This window comes from Triticum dicoccoides, chromosome 1B (genome assembly GCF_002162155.2).
Source record: "Triticum dicoccoides isolate Atlit2015 ecotype Zavitan chromosome 1B, WEW_v2.0, whole genome shotgun sequence".
NCBI classification, from domain to species: Eukaryota; Viridiplantae; Streptophyta; class Magnoliopsida; order Poales; family Poaceae; genus Triticum; species Triticum dicoccoides.
Window position 1 is genome coordinate 299,522,716 of NC_041381.1, and position 27,431 is coordinate 299,550,146.

A 27,431-nucleotide genomic window follows, 5' to 3' on the forward strand; every position below is an offset into this window, starting at 1 on the left:
CTGACTATCTAAAAAACCCTCCCAAGGGTACAAGATCGTAGCTGAGGTAACAACCTAAACGTCGAAGTCGACGCGGAACTACTAGTGAGACTGAAGTCTCTCTGCAAAAACATAATTGAGCAAACGTGAGTACAAATATACCCAGCAAGACTTACATCAGAACTAGCTACATATGCATCAGTATCAACAAAGGGGTGGTGGAGTTTAACTGTAGCAAGCCCGCTTTGACTCAGTGGCTATCCTATACTATGACTGCTGGTAACTCTTTTGAGGTGGCGGACACGAGTCCACATATTCACCATATCAATACACCACTATGGATCTGCTACCAACTCCCAATGAGAAGGCCATCCATAGCACTCACACTTATCTTGCGCATTTTAGAGTATCCACTTCCACTTGTCTATGAACTGTATAAGCAACCTAGTAGTCCTTTACCGCGGACGCGGCTATTCAAATAGATCATGTTAACCCTGTAGTGGTGTACTTCTTCACACATGCTCTTGCCACTTACCGCCATGTACATGTCATGTATCTCGACAACCTTCAAGTGGAAGCCTGGTGAGGGTGTTGGCCACGACTTGACTAACCACGCAAGACTCTAGTCCAAGTTTATCGCCTATTCGGGTTCCATCCGCAAGGGAGTCCGGCTGAGGTTTCCATCACGGCCCCAAACGATGTGAGCAGGGTTCCCAAGCCCACCATCCGGGTGCCACTTGGTACATCATGCCACTGCACCTAGTCCGTCCCAAGCCCACCTGTCCCGGGTGCCACTTGGTAGACTACTAGCACTACCTACAAACACCAGAAACTAGTTGCAACTCTTGGACAAAGATCGAGGCGACTAATAAGCCGAGAGGGGTCAAGTTACCGGAACCCAATGTGTGGTACTAACTGTCTTGGATCACAGACACAGAAGTCAGTTCCTGAGGACGGTTTCAATGAAAAATCCACCATGTACTCCTACATGGCCTCTCATCGCTACCTTTACCAAATTGTGTTCATACACTTGCTTTCACACAGTAGGACATGTTCACACCATTCCAATCCATCCCAGATGAATCAGACTTGACATAGCTCTAAGCACAGCAGGCATAACAAGCAAGCATGAATGAGCAGGCACATCATAACTCAAACAACTCCTACTCATGCTAGTGGGTTTCAACTATTTACAGTGGCAAAAATAGGTCATGCAGAGCAAAGGGGTTCAACTACCGCAGTATGTAACAGTTGAAACATTGTTGTCCTAATGCAGTAAAAGAGAGCAAGAGCGAGAGAGTGGGATTGTATCGGAATGTTCAATGGGGGTTGCTTGCCTGGCACTTTTGAAGATAGTATAGCTCCTGATCGGTGTCATCGATCTCAACGTCGGAAAACATCTATCGAGAGGGACAACACCGGCAGACAAAGAAAGAACACAATCAATGCAATGCAACAATATGATGCATGATCATGAAATGCCAATATGCTGTGATTTGGACTAATGCAACAGAAAGTCATTTTAATTGAAGTGGAATTCAAAACTTCATCTATTTCCAACTCCAAACCTATTATGAAATTTGCCCTAATCATGTTTCATCCTAAACAGTGAGGTTAACTTGCTCAAACATGCATGAAAATGCCATAAACAGATTCTTTGGATTTTTTTGATAATTTTTCATATATAACTTATTTCATTTGGAGTTACGGTTTATTTTCTATGAATTTTATAAGTTTTGGATATTTTCTGAAATAAATAAATCATTTCTGATTTATTTAAAACTCTAGAAAACATTTACTGCGTCAGCATTACGTCAGGCTGAGGTCAGAAGGTAAACTGACGGGTCCAGGTCAAACCTGACTGTGGGCCCCGCATGTCAGTGAAACAGTGGCTAATTAAGTTTAGAAATTAAACTAAACTAATTTAACAGGGGCTGGCCCCACCTATCATTGACTCAGGGGAGGTAAAACCCCTGGTCAGCTGGGGCTAATACGCCGGTGGCTCATCACCGGCGATAGCAGGCGCGGCGGAGGGCTCATATTTGGCTCTCCGGTGACCAAACTGACGGCCAAGGCCACCTACGAGACGAGGAGGCCCGACAACATCGACTGGTGCATGTGGTTTTGCCGGAGGGGGCCTAGAACAATGGCGGCGATGGCAAGTGCGGCGGATGGTGTTTGGGCATTGATCGAATCGAAGCTACAAGGCACAGGAGGAGTCGCGGTCGATTTCCTGGGAGCGCGCTTATCGCAGTGGTGTGCTCAGGCGCAAGCTTGCACGGCCATAGCCACGGTGGCGACATGGCCGATGGCAAAGAGCGCTCGGGCTTGATGGTGAGCTAGCTAGGCGCGCTATCAAAGAAGGGGACAGGAGGGAAGAGATCACGGGCTCACTGGGGGCGGTGCATAAGGTCAGCGGGCTCGGGGACGCGTTGGAGCGGGAGCACAGTCGCCGGCGATCTCAGTGACCTGAGGAGGAAGAAGACATCGAGGTCGTGCTCCGGGGCTCTTCCCATCACGTGGCTCGGTGGAGACGGCGTATGGGTCGACGGCGGAGCTCGAGGTCACGTAGGAGAGGCACGAGGGAGGCTGTGGTCGCGGTGGTGACCATCGGCGTTCTCGGCGCCCACGGACAGAGAGAAGGGAGGGAGAAGAGGAGGGGATGAGGACGAGGGAGAGTGAGAGGGCTGGGGGAGGTGTGTGTCGATGTCCAGGGAGGCCAGGGTGTCGAGGGGGAGGGGCAGGCAGGCAGGTGGCGTGGCGCCCTCGCGTGCGCGCCATGCCCTCCCTCGCCTCTGTCTTCTGGCAGAGGTTGGGGATGACTGGCACGGGCTAGCAGTGCTGGGCCGCTAGTTGGGCCGCCAGGTAGGTAAGGCCAGGTAGGTTTCCTTTCTAATTCTTTCTTCCTTTATTTTTGTCACATCCATAGTTCTGTTTTGCTCTGGGCTAGCTAGTCATGTGTTGTATCATGTTTAAATTGCATTTAAACTTGAAATGGGGGTTGATCCACACCCTAGCACAAATGAATCCAACTAGGTTCAAAAAAATCATTTTCAATGAACCCAAAATGCCTTTGGAAAAGTTCATCATTTTTGAATTAGTCTAGAACCCCTGCCAAACATGGTGCACATTTTTCTAGGCCACTTTGGATTTTTGAATTAATCCATAGAGTATTTGAATTTGGGCATTTGACTGCTATAAATATTTTAAATGCCCAATTAATCCTGAAAGCAGTTGAGGGCTGTTGGGAATATTCCAATATGTGCCCACAATTTATTCTAGGACTTATAAAAATGGTTTAGTACTTTTACCAAATCAAAAAAGACAAAATAAAATAGAAAACAGAAAAGAATTAGAAAGAGAGAGAGACGAAGCCTACCTGGCCTTACCTGAAGTCAGCCCAGCAGCACATGCCCAGCCCACCACCGCAGCTCCTCCTGTCGTCTTGCTCGTCGGACAGAAGGACGAGCGCGTGCGCACCGCCCGCACGCCCACGCCCAGGTCACCTCCTGCTTGCCGCTGCTTCTAGAGGCCGCTAAGGCCGCCACACAACCCCTGGATCCCTCTCTCACTCTCCCTCGAGCTCTCCCCCCTCCCCCGCTCTCTCTTCCTCCCTTCGCTGTGAGAGCGCATCATCACGTAGCCATGGCTACAGGCCACCACTCGCTAAACCAGCATGACCATGACCTCCACCACGACACCTTGGAGCTACAAGCCGAAGCACGCAGCCGCGGGAGCCCTGCAGTGTCAGGACCCCGACTCGATGTCACATCGATCTAGCCAGTAACACCTCATATCACTTTGCGGCCTCACGCACGGTATCCCCACGGGTGTCGCCTTACCTTTGTCCAGGACCGTTTGCGCATTTTGGCTCACGTATATGATAGTGTCGCTAGCATCCATATGATAAAGAGCCCGGGCTGACATGACTAGTCGTAAACCCAAAGTGGCACAGACTTACAGGGACAGGCATCCATGACCCAGCTTCGAACGTGTCGGTCATCAGCAAGTGGGTCCGGGCTGTAGCACTGGGCTAGCAGGACTCCGGTAAACCGGGCTGTAGCGGGCTAACAGGACTCCGGTACTCAAGCGTGACATTTCCTCGAAGGGACAGACACAGGAACGAAGAAGGACACATGCCGGCCAGCCTAAGTGTTCCAGAGCAGTAGCAAGCTACCATGGCTCAGCGGTAACACTAGGAGACATTTCCCGGTAAGAGAGGCTACTAAAGATAAACAACTAGATAGTCAGATCCCACACATACCAAGCATTTCAATCATACACACAATATGCTCGATATGTGCAAATACAACGAAGCATCACAACATGACTCTACGACACAAGTACTTTATTTAAGGCTCAGGGAGCCATACATAACATACACAAAGGTACGGGTCTCACGACCCAACATACAAGTCATACAGTCATACAAACCAGCAGCGGAAGTAACTTGTCTGAGTACAGACAACTAGTAAAATAAAAGAGGCTTGGAAAGCCTAGCTATACTACGTGGTCCTTCACAAGCTCAGGGTCACCACCTGGGTCTTTAGCCTACTCGTTGATGTCAACGTCTACATAGAACCCATCAGAAGGGGTTGCAGCGTCTTCTGTAAAAATGTAAATTATAGCAACATGAGTACAAAGTTACTCAGCAAGACTTACATCAGATCCTACATACATGCATATTATCAAGAAGGGTTGGTGGAGTTATTGCAGCAAGCCAGCTTTGACTCTTGGCTAGGCTATCCTACGATACTCCAACTTGAAATGGTTTTGCGCACACGAGTCCACTACTCACCAATTCAATACACTACCGAGGATCCACCTCTGTCTTCCTACGGAAGAGCCAACCTCGGCACTCACACTTATCTTGAGGCTTTTAGTAGTTTCCATTTACTTGTCTATGAACTGTATAGGCAACCAAGTAGTCCTTTACCGCGGACGCGGCTATTCGAATAGATCATGTTAACCCTGCAGGGGTGTACTTCTTCATACATGTTTCAACCACTTAGCGTCTGCACACGACATGTGCTCGGCAGACTTCAAGCGAAAGCCGACGTGGGTGTAGACCACGACCTACCTAAACACTTAAGCCTCTAGTCCAGGTTTATCGCCTATTCAGGTTCCATCCGCAGGGAGTCCGGCCGAGGTTTCCCATACGGCCCCGAACGATGTGAACAGGGTTCCCGAGATACCTAACGGGTATTCGGTACACCCGGCCAAGTACCTACCGCATCACAGCCCACCCCTACGGTCAGCGCTGTCCACGGCCTCCAGTAGGCTACAAACACCAGAAACTACTTGCAACTCCTGGACAGAGAGCTAGGGTGAATAAGAAGTCGAGCGGGGTCATATTTCAGGGCCCAATGCATGGTTGTAACTGTATCTTAAATCACACATACAGATCTCAGTGCTTAAGGTCGGCTTCAATGAAACAACCCACCATGTACTCCTACATGGCCTCTCATCGATACCTTTACCAAATCATGTTCACCACACCACTCTCATCACCGACATAATCATTTCACTCTAGCCCATCACCCAGATGAACCAGACCTGACACGACTCTAAGCATAGCAGGCATAGCAAGGTAGGAACAACACATACATAGGGCTCAATCAACTCCTACACATGCTAGTGGGTTTCATCTAGTTATTGTGGCAATGACAGGTCATGCAGAGGAAATGGGTTCAACTACCATAGCACACAGCAGTTTGAAACGCGTTGTCTTAATGCAGTAAAAGAGAGCAGGAGCGAGAACATGGGATTGTATCGATATGATCAAATGGTTGGTTGCTTGCCTGATGGTTCGATGCACTGATACGGTTCTTCGTTAGGGTAATCACGGTACTCCTCGGAGGCAGAACCTGTCGCAAAGGACACCGATACACAACCATCACCAAACAATGTGCAACAATATGATGCATGCATGAAACATGGCAATATGAGTGTGTTGGGCTAATGCAACTAAAACCAGAAGGGTTTGAGCAAATTTGAATCAAGGATTCAAATTTCAAATTCAAATATGGCCTTTTAAAGTGCTTTTCCTTGTTCTGCTTAAAACATCAACTTAACTTGTTTGATCATGCATGAAAATAGTACAGATGGATAGATTGGATTTTTCTGATCATTTTTCATATATAATTTGTCCAATTTGGAGTTACAGAATAAAAGTTATGAATTTTTGAAGTTTAAATAATATTCTGGAATTTCCTGATTTAAATTAAATCCAGAAAATCAATTACTGCGTCAGCCTGACGTCAGTGTGACGTCAGCAGGTCAACGGAACAGGTCTGGGTCAAACCTGACAGTGGGTCCCGCATGTCAGGGTGGTTATTTTAATTAAGATTTAATTAAAACTAATCCTGTATAATTAACAGGGCTAGGCCCCACCTGTCATTGACTCAGGGGAGTCAACCAGGGCCCACCCGTGGTCAAAGTCAATGCCAGCAACGTCGGCGTTTAGCCGCCGGCGAGCCCGACGCGGCGGCGGGAGTGGTTTTGGCCATTTCGGCCACCAAATGGGCCGCAGAGACCACCGTAGTGGAGCTGAGGACAAACCGCAGCTCTTGGCGGAGTCCGTTGGGGTCGGGGTGGCCGGAGTTGGCGCCGGCGACGACTTTGGCGGCCACCGGGGTTCGGTCGAAGATGAACTTGGCGCTAGAGGGGTCGGTGAGGCTCGTGGAGTGGCTAGCTAGGTGTTGTGGGACTCGGTGAGTAAGATGGACACCATCTTGTGGCCGGAGTGTGGCCGGAAGCACGTCGGCGACGAGGTCCGCGACGGCGCATGCGGGTGAGCTTGGTGTGCTCGCTGTGGTGCACGAGAGAGAGAAAGAGAGGAAGGGGAAGTTAGCCCAGCTCACTGCGGTCTTGATGGAGAGGACGGCGTGGTCGGGGACGAGCTGCTGCGGCGGCGACGGCGAAGGGGATCTCCGGCGATGGCGGTTCGGGCGAGGTTGGTGCGGCGGCTTCGGGGCACGCGAGCGCTCGGGGCTCGACTAGCTCGAAGAAGTGGAGGACGGCGGAGCTTCTGGACACGGTGGCGCGGCGTGGAGACGAAGGGGAGCACGGCTACGGCGGAGGTGCGGCGACGGTGGCGTCGGCCATGGCGTGGGAGCGCAAGGGAGAGGAACTGGGGGCGAATGGAGGTGTCCAGGAGGGTCGGGGCGCGACGTGGAGCTCGTCCAGGCCATCAGGGCGGCGAGAGGGGGAGGCAGGGCGGCGTGCAGCTGCGTGGCGAGCTGCGGTGCCGCCGCCGAGCACCTTGGCTGCCTGCCGGGCGAGCCAAGCAGCTCGCTGGAGCGGTGGCCGGGCTGGGCCGGCCAGGTGGGCTGGCTGGTGGGCCTGCGGTGGCGCCAGGTAAGTTTTCCCCTTTTTTTTCTGTTTTCTAATTTCTGACATTTGTTTTGATTTAAATAATATATTAAATCATTTATTTAACTTATGCCAATTTTTGCAGGGGCTAGATATATTATTCTAGAGCTCCTTTATAATTGGCATAATATTTGGACATATATTAATATATATAGAAATATATTTCCAATGCAAATATTTATGCATTAATTCCAAATGCCCAAAATAAATGTCCATGAGCCACTAAAAATATTGGTTTGATTTTTATCTCTGTCCAATATTTCCAGAGAGCAACATGAGCATTTTCTTGGACCCTTTTGGAGAAATTTTTATTTGGGTCATTTTCAAAATGATTCTGAGGGTTTCACAAATCCCCATTTCAAATTAAATGGAATTTTAACATGATGCACACACTCTAATGCATGACTAGCTAGGGTGTGACAACTCACCCCCACTCAAAAGAATCTCGTCCCGAGATTTGGGTTCCTCCGGGAAGAAGGCGGGGTACTCAAGTCGAAGACGATCCTCCCTTTCCCAGGTTGCTTCATCCTCAGAATGGTGCGACCATTGTACTTTGAGGAACTTGATGTTCTGACGTCGGGTGATACGTTCGGCCTGATCGAGGATACGAACGGGGTACTCTCGATATGTAAGATTATCTTGGAGATCAAGCGTTTCGTGGTCCACTTCACGGATAGGATCCGAGAAGCAACGTCTGAGTTGAGAAACGTGGAAGACATCGTGGACTCTGGAGAGATGCGGAGGTAGTTCCAGCTGGTAGGCAACTTCCCCTCGTTTGGCAAGAATGCGAAAAGGTCCAATGTAGCGAGGAGCCAATTTGCCTTTGATACCGAAACGATGGGTTCCCTTCAGAGGGGTGACCCGAAGATAAGCCTTCTCGTCAACCTCGAAAGTCATAGCCTTATGTTTTCGGTCATATTGACTCTTTGGACGAGATTGGGCTGTTTTCAACTTTTCACGAACGATGCGAACTTGTTCTTCTGCTTCCTGAATCATATCCGGGCCAAAGAATTGTCTTTCCCCGGTCTCTGACCAGTTAAGGGGTGTTCGACACCGTCGTCCATAGAGAACTTCAAAAGGGGCTTTACCCAAGCTAGATTGATAGCTGTTGTTGTAGGCGAATTCGGCAAATGGAAGACACTTCTCCCAGTCCATTCCAAATGAGATAACAGAGGCTCGAAGCATGTCTTCTAGAATTTTGTTGACGCGTTCCACTTGACCACTCGACTGAGGGTGGAAAGCGGTGCTAAAGGAGAGACGGGTTCCCATAGCATTTTGGAAACTTTCCCAAAATCGAGAGGTGAAAAGACTTCCTCGATCCGAGTTGATTTCCAAAGGAACACCATGGAGGGACACTATTCGGGAGATGTATAAGTCTGCCAGCTGACTAGCGGTTATACTCTCACGAACGGGTAGGAAATGGGCTACTTTGGAAAGACGATCGACAACGACGAAGATAGCATTATTCCCTCTCCTGGTCCTGGGAAAACCGGTAATGAAATCCATACCAATTTTATCCCATTTCCATTCAGGAATAGCTAAGGGTTGAAGGGTGCCAGCAGGCCGTTGGTGCTCTGCTTTTACACGACGACAGACGTCGCAATTTGCAATATACTGAGCAATTTCTCTCTTCATCCTAGTCCACCAGAACCTCTGGCGTAGGTCCTGATACATCTTAGTACTACCGGGATGAATAGTGAGAGGAGATTCATGAGCCTCCTTAAGGATCAACTGCCGTAGATGCTGGTTCTTGGGAACCACTAGACGGTTCTCAAAGTACACAACACCATGATCATTTGTGGAGAAACAACTAGCACCTCCGCTAGCAATGTTCTCTTTGATTTTAGATATTCCCTTATCTCGCTTTTGGGCAGCGATGATTTGATCCGTAAGAGTAGGTTTTGCCACCAAGGTGGAAAGAAAACCTTGAGGTACAATGTGATGGTTTAGCTTCCGAAATTCCTCATGGAGAAGCGGTTGACTTTGTTGTAACATCAGGTTGTTACAATAAGATTTATGACTTAGCGCATCAGCCATGACGTTGGCTTTCCCTGGGGTGTAGGTTATCCCTAAGTCGAAGTCTGTGATCAACTCAACCCAACGTCTTTGCCTGAGATTCAAATCCGGTTGGGTGAAAATGTACTTCAGACTTTGGTGATCAGTGAATATTTCGCAACGGTTACCGAGGAGGTAATGCCGCCAGGTCTTAAGTGCACAGACTACGGCTGCAAGCTCTAGATCATGAGTAGGATAATTCTCCTCATGTGGGTGCAATTGCCGTGAAGCGCAGGCAATTACATGTCGATCTTGCATAAGGATGCAACCTAGTCCTTGTCGCGAGGCGTCGCAGTAGATAACAAAGTCTTTGGAGAAGTCTGGCGGTACCAGTACGGGAGCAGAAGTCAGGCGTCTTTTCAGTTCCTGAAAACTGTGCTCACATTGTGGAGTCCACTCGAACTTCTTATCTTTCTTGAGGAGTTCGGTTAGAGGTTTAGCAACTTTGGAGAAGTTCTCGACAAAGCGACGACAATAGCTCGCTAAGCCTAGAAAACTTCGAACTTGCTTGACCGATTCAGGTTGAGTCCAGTTAAGGACGGCTTGAACTCGCTCAGGGTTAACAGCAATACCTTTACCAGATATCACATGACCCAGATAGGTCACTTCTGACAACCAGAATTCACATTTAGAAAATTTGGCATAAAGGCGATGCTCTCGAAGTTTCTTCAACACTAGCCTTAGATGTTCGGCATGTTCTTCCTCGTTCTTGGAGTAGATGAGTATATCATCGAGGTAAACCACGACGAATTTATCCAAATACTCCATGAAGATTGAGTTCATTAACCGAGAAAAGGTGGCTGGAGCGTTGGTTAAACCGAAGGACATGACGGTGTACTCGTATTGGCCATAACGAGTAACAAAGGCCGTTTTAGGAATGTCCCCGTTTTCTGATTTTGATTTGATGGTAGCCCAACCTCAAATCCATCTTGGAGAAGACTGAGGATCCAGCGAGCTGATCGTACAGGTCGTTGATCCTGGGAAGCGGATATTTGTTCTTGATTGTGACCAAATTGACAGGTCGGTAATCTACAACCATCCGGTCCGTACCATCCTTCTTCTTGACGAATAGGACGGGGCAAGCCCACGGAGAGGAGCTAGGTCGGATGAAACCCTTTTTCAAGGACTCATCGAGTTGTTTCTTAAGCTCGGCTAGTTCTAAGGGTGCCATCTTATAAGGTCTTCTAGCAATCGGAACGGTTCCTGGAATGAGGTCTATTACGAACTCAACATCCCTGTCAGGTGGAACACCTGGCAATTCCTCTGGGAAAACATCCGGAAAGTCACGGACTACCGGAACGTCCTCAAGGTCTGGCAAAGGGCTGGCGTTAAGAGAATATAATTGTCGCTTGGCTAATCGGGTCAAGACATTGACTATCTTGCCCGAAGGGTGAGTGAGTTGAACAGTCCTAGAGAAGCAATCAATTTTGGCATGATGAGCTGACATCCAGTCCATACCCAAAATGATATTAATATCTGAAGATTTAAGGGCTATCAAGGACGTGAGGAAAACAAGTCTGTCGACTTGGATTTCATTTCCATGGCTTACCCTAGAGGTCTGCCATCTAGAACCAGGGGTAGAAATTTCCATAGTGGATGGCATGTCACAGAATGCAACGTTATGCAAACGAGCATAATTTTCGGATATAAAGGAATGAGAGGCTCCTGTATCGAAAAGAACAGATGCCGGGTGGCAATTAACAAGAAGCGTACCGAGAACGACGTTGGGATCCTCTTGAGCTTCTTCGGCAGAGATACAGTTGACATGGCCACGTGTAGCGGTGACCGGCTTGGCGTGGAATATTTTCCCTGTCGGCTTGCCACGGCCAACAGCTTTAGCAGATTGATTGGGGTTGGTCTGGGGACACTCACGCATATAGTGGCCAGATTCCCCGCACTTGAAACAAGTCACGGAACTAGTACGTGGAGGAGCATTATTGGTTGGACCCCCATAGGGCTTGGCCGGTGCAGACTGTTGAACGGGGCGAGGCGCCTGGAAGGATGGCCTCGGTGTGAACCTGGGTGGCAGGGCGGTGTTGGGTACCCACACGCGGCGCTTCTGAGGACCAGCACCGGATGAGGAACCCATGTCACGGCCATGCTTGCGTGTTGCGTCATAGTCAGTCTGACCAGTTTCAGCACTGATGGCTTTGTTGACAAGTTTCTGAAAAGATGTGCACTCATGCAGACGGAGGTCACGGCGAAGCTCAGGACTAAGGCCCTTACGGAACCTTGCTTGCTTCTTGGCGTCAGTAGAAACTTCCTCGGTTGCATATCGTGCGAGATTACCAAACTCCCTGCTGTAAGCATCCACAGAAAGTCGGCCTTGGGTGAAACTGCAAAATTCCTCACGTTTACGGTCCATGAGACCCTCCGGAATGTGATGTTCACAGAAAGCCTCGCTGAATTCAGCCCAAGTAGTGACATGGCCCGCTGGGCGCATAGCTCCATAATTCTCCCACCATAGACTGGCAGGGCCTTCAAGATGATATGCAGCAAAGGTGACCTTGTCAGCCTCCGCTACCAGCGCGGAATGCAGTTTGTGAGCGATACTGCGAAGCCAGTCATCAGCGTCGAGAGGCTCGACGGAGTGGTGGAACGTGGGTGGATGTAATTTGATAAAATCACTGAGTGACACCACGTTAGTCCTCTGATGGTGTGCTGTGTTCTGTTCAATACGCTCCAACAAACGGTTGGTCTCCCGCTTGTTTCTCTCAGCTTCCATCATAACCTCGGCTAGGGACGGGGGATGAGGCAGATTTGCATCCCTGACTTCACTGCCTTCGGCCTGCTTTTGAGGAGCAGGGTTAGTGCGCGTGTTGACCATCCTAGGTAAACAAGACAACGATTTGTCAGGATGATAAAATTCCAACATAGGATACAAAATGTAAGGAATAACTCGGAATGCAAGATGATCATCCGTATGACATGGTAGATACAGAAACTGCTTCTTTATTCCATCGTCATACACACCATACAGGGTTTAGTACAAGACCAAACAAGTACTATTACGGTGAAAGAGGATTACATCTCATCGGAGGCATTCCAAGCTCCTATACATTATTTTTCTACACCTCCGGAAAGAGTACAAGCTAGGTCATATCCCACGAGTCACGCGGGACGATAGACGACATAGCTAGTGCGAACTAGTGATACTACCGCTAACTCAGACCGATCCGTAGTAGTCCTCGTAAAAGTCACCTCCATAGCCTGGGAGCTTAACATGATCATCCGGAAACAGACGATCTCGCGGAGCTTGTGGACCATAGGGGCTAGGATGAGGCCTTGGACCAACAGACGGTGGCCTGCGGGGACCGCGAGGTGGGGTGATGCCTCCTACATCATGCCAAACCATCACGTCTGGCAGAGCAGATCTCATAGGATAGAGATCGCGCATATCTGAGAATCCAGCTTGCACCGCCGGTGCGAACCGAGTCAAAGTGGCCCAGTGGTCAGCACGGGTATTGAAGAGCTCTAACCTCAAGGCCCGATTTTCACGGTCCTTATCCTCGAGCATCTCAGCAGTGGTGCGAGTCCGTGAATCCTCCTGAGTGGGGTCAGCATAGATAGCCTGGAGATACCCTTGTGCTCCCGGAAGTGATCCTGGCATATACCGGAAATCAGAGTCCCGAAATAGACCAGATCTGACTCGCATAATGGTCATCATAGAGTAGGCGGCGTCCTGCACAGCCATCTCAATAGTAACCCCGAGTCCATAGGAGCAGTGAAGAGGCTCGGTGGATCCAGGATAAGATGGAAATATCCTGACAGTGCAGAGATACTGGCTTTGATTAAAGTCTCGGAATTGCTCTTCGACCGTGTACTCAGGATACCAGCGGTATCCAGCCTCAGTCATTACCCTGACCAACTTGGCAGTATGGCCGGGTACATCTAGGCATCGAGTCAGGCGAACCACTTGATTGAGGTCGTGAGTGGCCATCTGAAAGCACAATCATAATGCAAGGGCATTAGAATTTCTAGCAAAATTTCGGCAGCATAACAGCTGTAAATGCTCAAGAAGGATTTTGAGACATTTGACAAAGGATTTCATACACACTCATCATCATCATAACAAAGTTCTGAATCCATTCTAGCAACATAATATGGTAAAAGAACTGAACTAGGCTTGTATCCTTCATACCTATAAGGTACTACTGATTAGTAACACGTGATCCTGATAGAGAGAATAGATCCTAATTCCTTAACCCCCGGTGGAAGAATGGACTGACTTAGATCAGAAGGTCATAAGATAAAGGAGTAAAAGAGCCTTACGTTCCAACCCACAAACAATTCCCCTACATATAACTAAAGAATTTCTAGACTCAACATCGTCCAGTTTGGCTTGGAGAACCTACAGGCAGTCCGGCTCTGATGCCAACGCTGTCAGGACCCCGACTCGATGTCACATCGATCTAGCCGGTAACACCTCATATCACTTTGCGGCCTCACGCACGGTATCCCCACGGGTGTCGCCTTACCTTTGTCCAGGACCGTTTGCGCATTTTGGCTCACGTATATGATAGTGTCGCTAGCATCCATATGATAAAGAGCCCGGGCTGACATGACTAGTCGTAAACCCAAAGTGGCACAGACTTACAGGGACAGGCATCCATGACCCAGCTTCGAACGTGTTGGTCATCAGCAAGTGGGTCCGGGCTGTAGCACTGGGCTAGCAGGACTCCGGTAAACCGGGCTGTAGCGGGCTAACAGGACTCCGGTACTCAAGCGTGACATTTCCTCGAAGGGACAGACACAGGAACGAAGAAGGACACATGCCGGCCAGCCTAAGTGTTCCAGAGCAGTAGCAAGCTACCATGGCTCAGCGGTAACACTAGGAGACATTTCCCGGTAAGAGAGGCTACTAAAGATAAACAACTAGATAGTCAGATCCCACACATACCAAGCATTTCAATCATACACACAATATGCTCGATATGTGCAAATACAACGAAGCATCACAACATGACTCTACGACACAAGTACTTTATTTAAGGCTCAGGGAGCCATACATAACATACACAAAGGTACGGGTCTCACGACCCAACATACAAGTCATACAGTCATACAAACCAGCAGCGGAAGTAACTTGTCTGAGTACAGACAACTAGTAAAATAAAAGAGGCTTGGAAAGCCTAGCTATACTACGTGGTCCTTCACAAGCTCAGGGTCACCACCTGGGTCTTTAGCCTACTCGTTGATGTCAACGTCTACATAGAACCCATCAGAAGGGCTTGCAGCGTCTTCTGTAAAAATGTAAATTATAGCAACATGAGTACAAAGGTACTCAGCAAGACTTACATCAGATCCTACATACATGCATATTATCAAGAAGGGTTGGTGGAGTTATTGCAGCAAGCCAGCTTTGACTCTTGGCTAGGCTATCCTACGATACTCCAACTTGAAATGGTTTTGCACACACGAGTCCACTACTCACCAATTCAATACACTACCGAGGATCCACCTCCGTCTTCCTACGGAAGAGCCAACCTCGGCACTCACACTTATCTTGAGGCTTTTAGTAGTTTCCATTTACTTGTCTATGAACTGTATAGGCAACCAAGTAGTCCTTTACCGCGGACGCGGCTATTCGAATAGATCATGTTAACCCTGCAGGGGTGTACTTCTTCATACATGTTTCCACCACTTAGCGTCTGCACACGACATGTGCTCGGCAGACTTCAAGCGAAAGCCGACGTGGGTGTAGACCACGACCTACCTAAACACTTAAGCCTCTAGTCCAGGTTTATCGCCTATTCATGTTCCATCCGCAGGGAGTCCGGCCGAGGTTTCCCATACGGCCCCGAATGATGTGAACAGGGTTCCCGAGATACCTAACGGGTATTCGGTACACCCGGCCACGTACCTACCGCATCACAGCCCACCCCTACGGTCAGCGCTGTCCACGGCCTCCAGTAGGCTACAAACACCAGAAACTACTTGCAACTCCTGGGCAGAGAGCTAGGGTGAATAAGAAGTCGAGCGGGGTCATATTTCAGGGCCCAATGCATGGTAGTAACTGTATCTTAAATCACACATACAGATCTCAGTGCTTAAGGTCGGCTTCAATGAAACAACCCACCATGTACTCCTACATGGCCTCTCATCGATACCTTTACCAAATCGTGTTCACCACACCACTCTCATCACCGACATAATCATTTCACTCTAGCCCATCACCCAGATGAACCAGACCTGACACGACTCTAAGCATAGCAGGCATAGCAAGGTAGGAACAACACATACATAGGGCTCAATCAACTCCTACACATGCTAGTGGGTTTCATCTAGTTATTGTGGCAATGACAGGTCATGCAGAGGAAATGGGTTCAACTACCGTAGCACACAGCAGTTTGAAACGCGTTGTCTTAATGCAGTAAAAGAGAGCAGGAGCGAGAACATGGGATTGTATCGATATGATCAAATGGTTGGTTGCTTGCCTGATGGTTCGATGCACTGATACGGTTCTTCGTTAGGGTAATCACGGTACTCCTCGGAGGCAGAACCTGTCGCAAAGGACACCGATACACAACCATCACCAAACAATGTGCAACAATATGATGCATGCATGAAACATGGCAATATGAGTGTGTTGGGCTAATGCAACTAAAACCAGAAGGGTTTGAGCAAATTTGAATCAAGGATTCAAATTTCAAATTCAAATATGGCCTTTTAAAGTGCTTTTCCTTGTTCTGCTCAAAACATCAATTTAACTTGTTTGATCATGCATGAAAATAGTACAGATGGATAGATTGGATTTTTCTGATCATTTTTCATATATAATTTGTCCAATTTGGAGTTACAGAATAAAAGTTATGAATTTTTGAAGTTTAAATAATATTCTGGAATTTCCTGATTTAAATTAAATCCAGAAAATCAATTACTGCGTCAGCCTGACGTCAGTGTGACGTCAGCAGGTCAACGGAACAGGTCTAGGTCAAACCTGACAGTGGGTCCCGCATGTCAGGGTGGTTATTTTAATTAAGATTTAATTAAAACTAATCCTGTATAATTAACAGGGCAGGGCCCCACCTGTCATTGACTCAGGGGAGTCAACCAGGGCCCACCCGTGGTCAAAGTCAAAGCCAGCGACGCCGGTGTTTAGCCGCCGGCGAGCCCGACGCGGCGGCGGGAGTGGTTTTGGCCATTTCGGCCACCAAATGGGCCGCGGAGACCACCGGAGTGGAGCTGAGGACAAACCGCAGCTCTTGGCGGAGTCCGTTGGGGTCGGGGTGGCCGGAGTTGGCGCCGGCGACGACTTTGGCGGCCACCGGGGTTCGGTCGAAGATGAACTTGGCGCTAGAGGGGTCGGTGAGGCTCGTGGAGTGGCTAGCTAGGTGTTGTGGGACTCGGTGAGTAAGATGGACACCATCTTCTGGCCGGAGTGTGGCCGGAAGCACGTCGGCGACGAGGTCCGCGACGGCGCGTGCGGGTGAGCTTGGTGTGCTCGCTGTGGTGCACGAGAGAGAGAAAGAGAGGAAGGGGAAGTTAACCCAGCTCACTGCGGTCTTGATGGAGAGGACGGCGTGGTCGGGGACGAGCTGCTGCGGCGGCGACGGCGAAGGGGATCTCCGGCGATGGCGGTTCGGGCGAGGTTGGTGCGGCGGCTTCGGGGCACGCGAGCGCTCGGGGCTCGACTAGCTCGAAGAAGTGGAGGACGGCGGAGCTTCTGGACACGGTGGCGCGGCGTGGAGACGAAGGGGAGCACGGCTACGGCGGAGGTGCGGCGACGGTGGCGTCGGCCATGGCGTGGGAGCGCGAGGGAGAGGAACTGGGGGCGAATGGAGGTGTCCAGGAGGGTCGGGGCGCGACGTGGAGCTCGTCCAGGCCATCAGGGCGGCGAGAGGGGGAGGCAGGGCGGCGTGCAGCTGCGTGGCGAGCTGCGGTGCCGCCGCCGAGCACCTTGGCTGCCTGCCTGGCGAGCCAAGCAGCTCGCTGGAGCGGTGGCCGGGCTGGGCCGGCCAGGTGGGCTGGCTGGTGGGCCTGCGGTGGCGCCAGGTAAGTTTTCCCCTTTTTTTTCTGTTTTCTAATTTCTGACATTTGTTTTGATTTAAATAATATATTAAATCATTTATTTAACTTATGCCAATTTTTGCAGGGGCTAGATATATTATTCCAGAGCTCCTTTATAATTGGCATAATATTTGGACATATATTAATATATATAGAAATATATTTCCAATGCAAATATTTATGCATTAATTCCAAATGCCCAAAATAAATGTCCATGAGCCACTAAAAATATTGGTTTGATTTTTATCTCTGTCCAATATTTCCAGAGAGCAACATGAGCATTTTCTTGGACCCTTTTGGAGAAATTTTTATTTGGGTCATTTTCAAAATGATTCTGAGGGTTTCACAAATCCCCATTTCAAATTAAATGGAATTTTAACATGATGCACACACTCTAATGCATGACTAGCTAGGGTGTGACATGCAGCATCGTCCCCGACCTCATCTTCAACCTCCGACTGTCGGCTACCTCACCGTCAATTCACGGCAACCAACGCGTCCCCGGCCCCGCCGTCTGCACCATCCTCCTCGCCGTGAGCCTCTCTCCATTTCCCCCCTATTCTCCCTCCTCGCGCTCAAGCCCTAGCTTACCTCTCCATCGCACCCACAAGATCCTTGCCACCGGCGATGTCGCCGACGCGGCCAAGGCTCGTTCCCGTCGCATCTGGGCGCGTAGTCAAACTCCTGGAGTTCCCAGGAGCCCGTACAGCACTTCATCCGGTGTCCCCGTGGCTCGCAGCCTCGCCTGCCTCATGCCCGTGCTCCAGCCGAGGAGGACGAGCTTGCCGCCGGTGAACCAGGCCACCCCACACCCAGCCGCGTGCTCCCCTGGATGCGGGTGAGCAAGGGCTCCTTTTTGATGCCCTCACCGCAGCAAGTGGCAGCTCCAAGCGCAACTCCGGCGAGCCACCGCCACTCTGGGTCGTCGCCATCGTCTAACCACTGGCACATCCGACGTGGCCGTCATTAGCACTAATCCCCCCTAATCAGCCACCTCACTGCCACTTACAGCGGGCCCCACTGCTAGTCAAACCCAGTTAGCGCTGGATTTGACCGAGTTTGTCAAGTGTGTCACCGACCAGTGGGCCCCACTGGTCAGGTTTGACCTGGACCGGCCCTGTTGACAAGATGACATCAGCATGACCTAGTGCTGACGCAGTAAAGCCTTTTCTGGAATTTAAATAAATCTAAATGATTTATTTATTTTGAGAAAATGCCCAAAACTTCTAAAAAAACATAGAAAATCAACCGTAACACCAAATGAAATAATTTATATATGAAAAATGATCAGAAAAATCCAATCTATCCATATGCATTGGTTTCATGCATGTTAAAGCAACTTAAACCTGCTGTTTCTATCAAAACATGATAATGCACTTTACAAACTCATTGTTTGAGTTTGAACTTGAACTTTAGGTTCAAAATAACTCAAACCCATGTGGTTGTAGTTGCATTAGGCCAACACACTCATATTGCCATGTCATGAGCATGCATCATATTGTGCATTGCATTGATTGTGTTTCCGTCTGTGTTGCCGGTATTTGTCCCCTCTCGGTAGACGTGATACTGACGATGAGATCGATGACACCGATGAAGAGCTATACTATCTTCAGAAGTGCCAGGCAAGCAAAACCCCCTTGTTCATTCCGATACAAACCCACTCTCTCGCTTATGCTCTCTTTTAGTACATTAGGACAACAACGATTCGACTGTTGCATGCTGCGGTAGTTGAACCCTTTTCCTCTGCATGACCTGTCATTGCCACAGTAAATAGATGAAACCCACTAGCATGAGTAGGTGTTGTTTGAGCCCTGATGTGCCTACTCATTCTTGTTTGTTTGTCATGCCTGCTACTTCTTACGGTTGAGTCAGGTCTGATTCATCGGGGATGAATTGAAAAGTTGTAACATGTCCTACTGTTGGGAGCTAAGTGTGTGAATAAGATTTAGTAAAGGTAGCGTTGAGAGGCCATGTAGGAGTACATGGTGGGTTGTCTCATTGAAACCGTCCTCAGGAACTGAGTTCTGTGTTTGTGATCCATGAACAGCTACTACCACACATTGGAATGCTTAAGTGCCCCTCTCGACTTATTAACCCCCTTGTCCTCTGTCCAAGAGTTGTAACTAGTTTCTGGTGTTTGTAGGTAGTGCCAGTAGTCTACCAAGTTGCACCTGGTACAGGTGGGCTTGGGACAGACTAGGTGCAGTGGCACGGTGTACCAAGTGGCACCCGGGTGGTGAGCTTTGGAACCCTGCTCACATCATTTGGGGCCGTGAGCGACACCCCGGCCGGATCTCCTTGTGGATGGAACCCGAATAGGCGATAAACCTGGACTAGAGACTTGTGTGGTTAGTCAGGTCGTGGCCGACTCCCTCGCCAGGCTTCCGCTTGAAGGTTGCCGAGATACATGATGTGTACATGGCGGTAAGTGGCGAGAGCGTGTGTGAAGAAGTACACCGCTGCAAGGATATAAATGATCTATTCGAATAGTTGCGTCTGCGGTAAAGGACCGCTGGGTTGCATATACAGTTCATAGACAAGTAAAGTGGATACTCTAAAATGCGCAAGATAAGCGTGAGTGCTCTGGATGGCATTCTCGTAGGGAGAAGGGAGTGGATCCATAGTGGTGTATTGGTTGGAGAATATGTGGACTCGTGTGCACCACCTCAAAAGAGTTACATTGCAGTCGTAGTTCAGGATAGCCACTGAGTCAAAGCTGGCTTGCTGCAGTTAAACCAGACCATCCCCTTTGTTGATAATGATGCATATGTCGTTAGTTCTGATGTAAGTCTTGCTGGGTACATTTGTACTTACGTTTGCTTAATTTATGTTTTTGCAGAGAGATTCCAGTCTCACTAGTAGTTGCGCGTGGACTTCGACGTTTAGCTTGTTACCTCAGCTATGATCTTGTGCCCTCGGCAGGATCTGGTAGAGAGTTAGGCTTCTCAGCCCTTTTCATTTGTAGATGTCTGTACTCAGACATGTTAAGCTTCCGTATGTGCTTTGACTTGTATGCTCCGAATGCTGGATCGCGAGACCCATGTTTGTAATATCTCGCTCCTCGGAGCCTACTGAATAAAATACTTGAGTCATAGAGTCATGTTGTGATGCCATGTTGTATTTGCACATATCGAGCATATTGTGTATATGTTATTGAAATGCTTGGTATGTGTGGGATCTGACTATCTAGTTATTTATCCTTGGTAGCCTCTCTTACCGGGAAATGTCTCCTAGTGCTTCCACTGAGCCATGGTAGCTTGCTACTGCTTCGGAACACTTAGGTTGGCCGGCATGTGTCCTTCTTCATTCCTGTGTCTGCCCCTTCAGGGAAATGTCAGGCGGTTTCTAGCGGAGTCCTGTTAGCCTGCTACAGCCCGGATTCTCCGGAGTCCTGTTAGCCCAGCTGCTACAAACCGGATTCACTCGCTAATAATTGACACATTTGTTGCTGGGTTATTTATGCCTGAACCTGTAAGTTAGTGCCACTTTGGGTTTACGACTAGCCATGTCAGCCCGGGTTCTTTGTCATATGGATGCTAGTGACACTATCATATACATGAGCCAAAAGTCGCAAACGGTCCCGGGCCTGGTAAGGCGACACCCGTGGGAATACCGTGTGTGAGGCTGCTACATGCTAGATCGATGTGGCATAGGATCGGGGTCCTGACAATTTTGCAACTATGTTTGAATTTGGTTTTCAAAACCAAACTATTTTATATACTTCTGGAAATTCATATGTGGTTTGTTAGGATATATTTAGAGCCACTCACAAGTTTCCAAAATTATTGGACCTGTAATTTTTTGTAGAAGAATTAAATCCAACTCAAATATTTATTGAGTTAAATCCAAATGTCCAAAGTAATTCCTCAAAAATGTTCCATATTTTTGGTTTGGATCAAAACCCTTTCCACAATTATCAAACATCATTGAAGACAATTTTGGAAACATTGGATGCATTTTCTAGGGTTATTTGCCCTTCTTTTAATTAAATTGTGGAGGCTTTCAAATTTCCTCATTTCAACTTTTGGAATTTACTCCCTCCATTCCTAAATATTTGTCTTTCTAGAGATTTCAACAAGTGACTACATACGGAGCAAAAGAGTGAATCTACACTCTAAAATATGTCTATACATCTGTATATGGTAGTCCATTTGAAATCTCTGAAAAGACAAATATTTAGGAACGGAGGTAGTAGACATGATGCATGGATGCAATGCCACTAATTACAAGCATTATTCTAGGGTTGTGACAACTCACCCCCACTAAACAAGAATCTTGTCCCGAGATTCAAGACATGAGGTAAGAAGACAGAGGGGACACAAAACTACACAATCTTCATGATCCAACTACCCTTCTCAGAGATGTTGATTCATCGCATCATATTGATCTTGACGTCTTTGCCTTCGGGAACTTCATCCAACATGATGATGACAGAAAGAAACTCTACTGGAAATGATCTTCTTGAGATCGGGAAACTCAAATCAACTCATGGGGTGAGACGTAAGAACACCTCTGGAGTTGAGACTCAAAACACACATCAGAGGGATGGAAAAAATAATGGATGATGAAGGTTCAGTTTGCTAAGCAACAATTCCACGCTTGGTTAAGATCGCGAAGGGGTTTTTGAAGTAGCAAGGAGTTAATTGCCCTTAAGTGGCAAAAAGAATTACTTTTCATACGTATATCATTGGAACTCTTCATACCAGCCTAAGGAAATTCACGAATGATCGTTTAGGTGGGGAACCATCATCAAGGATACCAAAGTCTTGTGCATTACCATGGATTAGCATTTAACTCCTTTTCCTAGAACAAATCAGTTAGTGGCTTTGTGTGCTAGGGAATACATATGGAGTGGAGGTAATTAATCTACCAAACCATAGAATACATTTACACATGCATAACTGACTTGGGTTGATTCCATGGGAACCAAAACAAACCTTTCTCAAATTTATGGTGGCAACTTGCACCTAATGCATGTGAACTTGGAGAAAGTCACTTCTTACACCAAACATATACTTCATGAACGGGACATGAAGATAATGCTTACAAAAGTTCCCAACAGTAACTTAGATGTTCAACATGAATCATGGACAAGATGAAAATGTTGTCAATGGGCTCAACAACAATTCATCAAGTTTCCATGAACATGGAATTCCACAACTATGTGGACAAAGCGATAGCATTGGTCAGAACAAAAGATATAATGGTGTATGCTCGAGGATCAACCATGAGTAAGGCAACATTACGAACATCGTTGGTTCTGATTTGATTTGATGATAACCCATACTCAAACTAAGGATTGGACAAGACAATAGTGCCGACAATTGATCACGAGGATCAACCGATGAAGATATCATCTTTCTTCAACAAACACACAAACACAAGGATATCCCAATGGCAATGAGCTAAGTTAGGCATACTTTTATCTTCCAACCCTCCAAGTGGTTGCTTAGCTTAACCAACTAGTTCAGGGTATCCAACACGGATTCTTGGAGGAGGGGTGGATCATAGGAAAACCAACTTGATCACAGACTCAACATAACAGTTAGGGGACAACCTGGTAATACTTTCGAGAAGATATCCTGAAAATCACGAACCACCAGTATGTTATTAAGCTCGAGAACAATCTTGCTTCCCAGGCAAGATGATATGATCAAAAGAGCAAGGGATTGAAACATTCCTAACTCTTTGATCGAAGAGTGCACCAGGAAATATGGACTAGGTAGCACGATCAATCTTAGGATGATGACTCAGTAACCAGCGCGCGAAGAATGAGAGTATTGTCCATTAACTACCAAGCAACAGAGTTGCTAGGAGTATTGATTTCACACATCACGATTCAGTTGTCGGCATTCCGGTTAAAATAACATGGAGACCGAGGAATGAACGATGATGGTGAGAAGTATCACTGTATCAAGAATTTATAAGACGATGTGCAATTCTCATGACAATCCTAACATAAAGGGGGTAATACTCCAGGGTAGAACAGAACATAAACTGGATTGGCATTTGATCTACGAAATACAACTGCTTTGACCCAATCCAAGAAATGGATGAGGTACTGGAGTTCGTTTCTCCTAGTCATTCCGAAATAGAATGGCTTGACGGACCACAAGAGTAAAAGGCATCGATGAACATGAATGCACACATGCTCTTGACTATCAACTGATAGGTGAAGGCTGAAATACAATTAAAGAGTGACAACTCAAAGGAACATAGAATTTCTCTAAGTTGTGGATGCATATATTAGCATGTCAAACAAGTTCAACATTTCTTCTAGATAACCCATGCAGAAAGGTAGAACTAGCAGAGTCACAACAAAGAATCGAGAACTCATCAAGAGCACTCTGGTTGTGATCTTGGTTCAACGAGGAACTTCTGCCAAAAGCAGTTCATGGTATTTGGAAGAAGGAAATACCACGGACCTCGAGAACTATCGCAAAGGTTGCTAATATCCTAAAGGAATGAGCAAACATTATCAACACGAGGTAAATAGAGTGAATCTTGGGTTCAAGAACCCAGAAATAGAATGCCTACTAACTGGATGGCATCACGGGATGCTTTCAAGAGTGACGTCCAGAATCATCATATTGGGAACACTAAATTTGGCTAGAATACTAGGTGATTCTCTAAGACGCCTAGGGTCATAATAATAGCTCCAACAAATATGCCGAGGCAATGGAATACCTCAACACATTGATTAGTGTGACTAATCTGGCCCAAATGGACATCGAGAACATGGAGGAAATATTTGCAAGTGTATCAGACTATTTAGAAACCTGGGATGACTCGGACAGCATAACGGCTGTAAATGCTCAAAAAGATTTGAGACATCCTGCAAAATGGTGGCATAACCACTCAACATCACAATATCAAGGTTCCAAGATCAACTGTCAACACATGGAAATAGTAGTAACTGGACTGAGGCTTGAATCCATCAATCCTGTAAGTCTACGGATTAGTAATACGTGAACCTGATAGAAAGATGAGAAGCCTAGTTCTTAAGCCCCATAGAAAAGATAGGATGACTCAGATCAGAAGAGTATAAGGCAAGGAGTAAAAAGAGCCTTATGTTCCCTTCCAAAATCAATTCCCTTATATAACTAAAGCATTTCTAGACTCGACTTCGACCAGTTTGGCTTGGTAATCCTACAGGCAGTGAAGCTCTGATACCAAAGCTGCTGGGACCCCGATCCTAAGTCACACCGATCTAGCATGTAACACATCAATATCACTTTGCAGTCTCACGCATGGTATCCCCACGGGTGCCACCTTACTTGGCCCGGGACCATTTGTGCATTTCGGCTCACGTATATGATAGTGTCGCTAGCATCCATATGACAGAGAACAAGGGCCGACATGACTAGTCGTAAACCCAAGGTGGCACTAACTTACAAGGACAGGCATACATGACCCAGCAACGAACGTGTCGATCATCAACGTATGAACCCAAGTCGTAGCAAGCTACAAGGACTTAAAGGAACAGCGTGTGACATTTCCCCGAAGGGACAGACACAGGAACGAAGAAGGACACATTCCGGCCAGCCTAAGTGTTCTGGAGCAGTAGCAAGCTAACATGGCTCAATGGAAGCCCTAGGAGACATTTCGCCATAAGAGAGGCTACCAAGAATAAACAACTAGGTTGTCAGATCCCACACATACCAAGCATTTCAAAATCATACACACAATATGCTCGATATGTGCAAATACAGCATGGCATCACAACAAAACTCTACGACTCAAAGTATTTATTCAGAAGGCTCCAAAGAGTCATACATAGTAAGAATTACAATCATGGGTCACATGACCCAACATACAAAGCATACAAGCAGTGGAAGCATAACATGTTACAGACAACTACAAATAAAAAAGGCTGAGAAGCCTGACTATCTACAAGGCCCTCCCAAGGGTACAAGATCGTAGTTGAGGTAACAAGCTAAACTGAAAGTCCACGCGGAACTACTAGTGAGACTGAAGTCTCTCTACAAAAACATAATTAAGCAAACGTGAGTACAAATGTACCCAACAAGACTTACATCAGAACTAGCTACATATGCATCCTTATCAACAAAGGGGTGGTGGATTTTAACTGCAGCAAGCCAACTTTGACTCAGTGGCTATCTTGTACTATGACTGCTGGTAACTCTTTTGAGGTGGTGCACACGAGTCCAGATATTCACCATATCAATACACCACTATGGATCTGCTCCCATCTCCCTACGAGAAGGCCATCCATGCTTATCTTGCTCATTTTAGAGTATCCACTTCCACTTGTCTATGAACTGTATAAGCAACCCAGTAGCACTTTACCGCGGACGCGGCTATTCGAATAGATCATGTTAACCCTGTAGGGGTGTACTTCATCACACACACTCTCGCCACTTACCGCCATGTACATGTCATGTATCTCGGCAACCTTCAAGTGGAAGCCTGGCGAGGGTGTCGGCCACGACCTGACTAACCACGCAAGATTGTAGTCCAGGTTTATCGCATATTCGGGTTCCATCCACAAGGGAGTCCAGCCGATGTTTCCATCATGGCCCCAAACGATGTGAGCAAGGTTCCCAAGCCCACCATCCGGGTGCCACTTGGTACACCGTGCCACTTCACCTAGTCTGTCCCAAGCCCACCTGTACCGGGTGCCACTTGGTAGACTACTAGCACTACCTACCAACACCAGAAACTAGTTGCAAATCCTGGATAGAGATCGAGGCGATTAATAAGCCGAGAGGGGTCCAGTTACCGGAACCCAATGCGTGGTAGTAACTGTCATGGATCATAGACACAGAACTCAGTTCCTGAGGACGGTTTCAATGAGACAACCCACCATGTACTCCTCCATGGCCTCTCGTCGCTACCTTTACCAAATCGTGTTCACGCACTTAGCTTTCACACAGTAGGACATGTTCACACCATTCCAATCCATCCCAGATGAATCAGACTTGACACAGCTCTAAGCATAGCAGGCATAACAAGCAAGCATGAACGAGTAGGAACATCATGGCTCAAACAACTCCTACTAATGATAGTGGGTTTCAACTATTTATAGTAGCAAACACAGGTCATGCAGAGGAAAGGGGTTCAGCTACCGCAGCATGTAACAGTTGAAACGTTGTTGTCCTAATGCAGTAAAAGAGAGCAAGAGTGAGAGATTGGGATTGTATCGGAATGTTCAATGGGGGTTGCTTGCCTGGCACTTTTGAAGATAGTATAGCTCCTCATCGGTGTCATCGATCTCAACGTCGGAAAACATCTATCGAGAGGGACAACACCGGCAGACAAAGAAAGAACACAATCAATGCAATGCAACAATATGATGCATGATCATGAAATGCCAATATGCTGTGATTTGGACTAATGCAACAGAAAGTCATTTTAATTGAAGTGGAATTCAAAACTTCATCTATTTCCAACTCCAAACCTATTATGAAATTTGCCCTAATCATGTTTCATCCTAAACAGTGAGGTTAACTTACTCAAACATGCATGAAAATGCCATAAACAGATTCTTTGGATTTTTTTGATAATTTTTCATATATAACTTATTTCATTTGGAGTTACGGTTTATTTTCTATGAATTTTAGAAGTTTTGGATATTTTCTGAAATAAATAAATCATTTCTGATTTATTTAAAACTCTAGAAAACATTTACTGCATCAGCATTACGTCAGGCTGAGGTCAGCAGGTCAACTGACGGGTCCAGGTCAAACTTGACAGTCGGCCCCGCATGTCAGTGAAACAGTGGCTAATTAAGTTTTGAAATTAAACTAAACTAATTTAACAGGGGCTGGCCCCACCTGTCATGGACTCAGGGGAGGTCAAACACCTGGTCAGTCGGGGCTAATATGATAGCGGCTCATCGCCGGCAATAACAAGCACGGCGGAGGGCTCGGGTTTGGCCCTCCGACGACCAAACTGATGGCCAAGGCAACCTACGAGACGAGGAGGCCCGGGCGCATCGACTGGTGCACGTGGTTTTGCCATAGGGGGCCTAGAACGACGGCGACAATGGC